Source organism: Trematomus bernacchii, unplaced genomic scaffold (genome assembly GCF_902827165.1).
Source record: "Trematomus bernacchii unplaced genomic scaffold, fTreBer1.1, whole genome shotgun sequence".
In the NCBI taxonomy this organism is placed as follows: Eukaryota; Metazoa; Chordata; class Actinopteri; order Perciformes; family Nototheniidae; genus Trematomus; species Trematomus bernacchii.
In genome coordinates, this window is record NW_022987742.1 from 25,187 (window position 1) to 30,595 (window position 5,409).

Here is a 5,409-nt window from a genome sequence, read left to right on the forward strand (position 1 = left end):
AACACCTCACCCCTCACATCAAAGGATATCACACCTATCTGTGATATCACACCTACACGTGATAACACCTCGAACAAAGGGGCTCATTAGCATATCAAAGGGGCTCATTAGCATAAGTAGTAGTGGGTGTGACCTGTCACAGTACCTGTCACTTTGTATGCATACTAATGTGATTGAAACAGTATATGTATAACTACCGACAGACTTTAACCCTCTTACTGTTTTTACCTCAGCTGAACCTGTACACAATAACTATAATTATTATTATTATTATTATCAATCATTACTCAGATAATAACTCCACACAGAGACCCTCTATTTCATCTGATGACTTGCTGTCCATACTACTGTATCGTGTGTGTGTGTGTGTGTTCATGTGTGTGTGCGTGTGTGTGTGGGTTTGTGTGTGTGTGTGTGTCGCCATATTCACTGAGCTGTGATTGGTTGTTCCTCGTCACATGACGAGCAAAGTATTTAAAGAAAGATTGTCAAATCAAAAATACAAGTGGAAACAAAAGAGGAATAAATGAATTATTTAAATAAATGTTGAATTATGAAGGAAGAATAAATAAAAGAACGAAAAAACATAATTTGATTAATTTGTTAGAATGCTAAATATTAGGTGGAAAAACAACACCACCGCTCTAGCGAGGAAAGCCCAGCCGCGCCTGTACTTCATCCGGAAGCTCAAGCGAGCCGGAGCATCACCCCCCATCATGCTGTCCTTCTACCGAGGCGCCACCGAGAGCATCCTCAGCAGCTGCTTAACGCTGTGGTTCGGAAGCTGCAGCGCATAGTGAACTCTGCCCAGAGGATCATCGGTGCCTCACTCCCCTCACTACAGGACATATACAACACCCGCCTCACCCGCAAAGCACTCAGCATTGTGGGTGACTCCACCCACCCCTCCAACAGCCTCTTCAGCCTCCTGCCTTCAGGAAGAAGGTTCCTCAGCCTCAGCTCGCGCACCTCCAGGCTGGGCAACAGCTTCCTCCACCAGGCGGTCAGGATGCTGAACTCTCTCCCCTCTCTCCATCTCTTCCGCCCTCTGACATCTCTCCCCTGAACTCTCCACCCTGCCTCCGACCTTTCTCCCCTGCCCCAAATGGTCCTGGACTCTAACCCCCTAAACTCACTTTTCTGCCCATCTCCGCTGCTACTGCACTGAAACTGTACTTTGAACACTTAAATTATATTATTAACATTTTAATCTGTATACCCCGGTTATCTAGGCCCTTTGTTTTGTTTAATGTATACCATGTTTATCTAGGCCCTTTGTTTTGTTTGATGTATATATGTCACACTGTAGGACTGCGGGAAACGATATTTTGATATTTCTGGATGTACAACATGTAGAATTATTGACAATAAAGCTGACTTTGACTTTGAATAATTTAAAAATACAAATCAATGTTTAAATACTAAAATTAGAAAATAAATAAATAATATATGTGGAAATGTAAACATTAGTAATTAAAGAAAGCAATAATGTGAAAATACATAGAGGAATAAATGAAGAGAAAGTTCCTCCCTCTGCCACCAGAGGGCGACACATCCCCTCGTTTTGAAGTGCTTCCTGTTTGCTGTTAAGTTACACTTCGTGCTCGTCGTGTCGCACCTTCTTCTTCTCTCTAAAGGTTTGTAACTCTTTGTGACTTTAGAGCTTTTAGAGACAACTCTTATCAATCATTGCTCAGAGAATAAGAACAACTCTTTGTGACTTTAGTTACTTCAGACTTTAGAGTAAATTCAGAGACAGACTTTAACCCTCTTCCTGTTTTTACCTCAGCTGAACCTGTACACAATAACTATAATTATTATTATTATTATTATCAATCATTACTCAAATAATAACTCCACACAGAGACCCTCTATTTCATCTGATGACTTGCTGTCCATACTACTGTGTGTGTGTGTGTGTGTGTGTGTGTGTGTGTGTGTGTGTGTGTGTGTGTGTGTGTGTGTGTGTGTGTGTGTGTGTGTATGTTTGTCGCCATATTCACTGAGCTGTGATTGGTTGTTCCTCGTCACATGACCAGCAAAGTATTTAAAGAAAAATTGTCAAATCAAAAATACAAGTGGAAACAAAAGAGGAATAAATGAATTATTTAAATAAATGTTGAATTATGAAGAGGAATAAATAAAAGAACGAAAAAACATAATTTGATTAATTTGTTAGAATGCTAAATTTTAGGTGGAATCATTTAAAAATACAAATCAATGTTTAAATACTAAAATTAGAAAATAAATAAATAATATATGTGGAAATGTAAACATTAGTAATTAAAGAAAACAATAATGTGAAAATACAAACAGGAATAAATGAAGAGAAAGTTCCTCCCTCTGCCACCAGAGGGCGACACATCCCCTCGTTTTGAAGTGCTTCCTGTTTGCTGTTAAGTTTCACTTCGTGCTCGTCGTGTCGCACCTTCTGCTTCTCTCTAAAGGTTTGTAACTCTTTGTGACTTTAGAGCTTTTAGAGACAACTCTTATCAATCATTGCTCAGCTCTTTGTGACTTTAGTTACTTCAGACTTTAGAGTAAATTCAGAAACAGACTTTAACCCTCTTCCTGTTTTTACCTCAGCTGAACCTGTACACAATAACTATAATTATTATTATTATTATTATCAATCATTACTCAGATAATAACTCCACACAGAGACCCTCTATTTCATCTGATGACTTGCTGTCCATACTACTGTATCGTGTGTGTGTGTTTGTGTGCATGTGTGTGTGCATGTGAGTGTGGGTTTGTGTGTGTGTATGTGCATGTGTGTGTGCGTGTGAGTGTGGGTTTGTGTGTGTGTGTGCATGTGTGTGTGCGTGTGAGTGTGGGTTTGTGTGTGTGTATGTTTGTGTGTGTATGTTTGTCGCCATATTCACTGAGCTGTGATTGGTTGTTCCTCGTCACATGACCAGCAAAGTATTTAAAGAAAAATTGTCAAATCAAAAATACAAGTGGAAACAAAAGAGGAATAAATGAATTATTTAAATAAATGTTGAATTATGAAGGAAGAATAAATAAAAGAACGAAAAAACATAATTTGATTAATTTGTTAGAATGCTAAATATTAGGTGGAATAATTTAAAAATACAAATCAATGTTTAAATACTAAAATTAGAAAATAAATAAATAATATATGTGGAAATGTAAACATTAGTAATTAAAGAAAACAATAATGTGAAAATACATACAGGAATAAATGAAGAGAAAGTTCCTCCCTCTGCCACCAGAGGGCGACACATCCCCTCGTTTTGAAGTGCTTCCTGTTTGCTGTTAAGTTTCACTTCGTGCTCGTCGTGTCCAAGCCCCCAGGAAGTGCGCCGGACTCAGATGAAAATATTCGTGCTGGCCAAACGGCGGTACTACACTTCCTTTTGGTTGCCAGGCCCGGAAACACTTTTTCCCATTAACTTACATGGGGAAAGAGTGGTCTGTAAATCGTTGGATAATTTTTTTTAAACTAAATAAACTACCCAGTATGAACACTTGTATAGCCCTTATTAAAAACATTCGTTCCTCAAGTTGTAAAAATGTGCTAATAACGTTATTCTGAGAGTTATTTCCCTCTGCATTATGAACGCGCATCTAACCCACGGGACCGCGCCGCCCGGCACGTTCATGTTACGTGTTCAGCACTAGTACATGCGTTTATCTTTACCCATGGATGTACAATAAGAACGGACCCATATCGCCTTACTGCCAGCCCACGGAGCTGTAATAATGGATATATTGCACATGTTTGCTGTAATTCATCATTTGTAAAATATTATACTACATGGGCTGTATGATTAAATCTTGTACCGTAAATGTTGTATTAAATATAGTTAATATTACCGACGTAGATTAACGTCCCTGTAGCTTCTTATTGCACTAAGAAGCTTATTGCACTGTATATATATAAATATATATATATATATATATATATACAGTGCAATAATTCTTTCATGCTAAATGAAGCTCTGTTGCTTGGATATCACTAGATCCTGTTACAGCGTAATATAAAAGTACATAACGATTGATGTGTAAATTAGCATAATTACTAGCTAACCGCTAGGTGCTAACTGCCGCCTCGTTAATATCAAATCTATCATAATAACAAACCATTACCATGCTGTCATGAACGTGCGGTGCTGTTACGTGTACGCAAATTGACGTGCTTGATGTGAACGAGCATTTTGGGGGGAATGGTTAAAGTTGCGCATGCGCTATGAGCGCACATACGGGTACTTCTCAGGCATGCCGGGTAATCTGTGACGTTTCGCTCTCTCAAAAGTTGGGCCATTTAATCATCATGCGCGAATGAGCAACTCTCATAGGAATGAATGAGGCCCCGCCTCCCACGCTGTATCCAGTTCTTATTATACATCCATGGTCGTGTCGCACCTTCTGCTTCTCTCTAAGGTTTGTAACTCTTTGTGACTTTAGAGCTTTTAGAGACAACTCTTATCAATCATTGCTCAGAGAATAAGAACAGCTCTTTGTGACTTTAGTTACTTCAGACTTTAGAGTAAATTCAGAGACAGACTTTAACCCTCTTCCTGTTTTTACCTCAGCTGAACCTGTACACAATAACTATAATAATTATTATTATTATTATCAATCATTACTCAGATAATAACTCCACACAGAGACCCTCTATTTCATCTGATGACTTGCTGTCCATACTAGTGTATTGTGTGTGTGTGTGTGTGTGTGTGTGTCGCCATATTCACTGAGATATTTAAACATTAGTAATTAAAGAAACCCATAATGTGAAAATACATTATACAGGATTAAATATAGAGAAAGTTCCTCCCTCTGCCACCAGAGGGCGACACATCCCCTCAGCCTCATTCACAGGAACACTGTTTAATAAAACACATTAAAAACTATAGTAAACAGAGATAGGAGTACAAGAGCATGCCATTAAACTAGATTAATAATAAAGGGTAACATTTATAAATATTGGAAACAGAAGTTGTGATACAAAGAACTGTAAAAGTAGAAAAGTATTATCATCAAAATATAGTGAAAGTAGCGACAGTAAAAGTAGTCATTGTGCAGATTGGTCCATTTCAGAATAATATATATGATATGTTTTATAATGATTGATCATGAAAGTGTTCTCAAAGCTGGTAAAGGTGCAGCTAGTTTGAATGACTTTGTATACTGCAGGGTAGCTTGTGGATTTACTCCAGGTGGAACTAAAGTCTGATTTAACACTTGATTAGATTTCACATCATTCATCCACATCTGTGAAGTAACTAAAGGTATTAATACATGTAGTGGAGGAAAAGTACACCATTTACCTCTGAACTGTAGTGGAGTAGAAGTGACTAATCAGTAATCCAGATCTGTAAAGTAACTAAAGGTATTAAATAAATGTAGTGGAGTATAAGTACACCATTTACCTCTGAACTGTAG

General features: G+C 37.9%; 1 long non-coding RNA gene across 1 annotated transcript; it reads left to right on the plus strand.

Moving 5' to 3' along the window:
- Positions 1 to 1,592: 1,592 nt before the first annotated feature.
- On the plus strand, positions 1,593 to 3,367 carry LOC117496397. The gene is made up of 3 exons (XR_004557280.1): positions 1,593 to 1,637; positions 2,317 to 2,447; positions 3,200 to 3,367. It is a non-coding gene; the product is annotated as an uncharacterized LOC117496397 (long non-coding RNA).
- Positions 3,368 to 5,409: the final 2,042 nt, after the last annotated feature.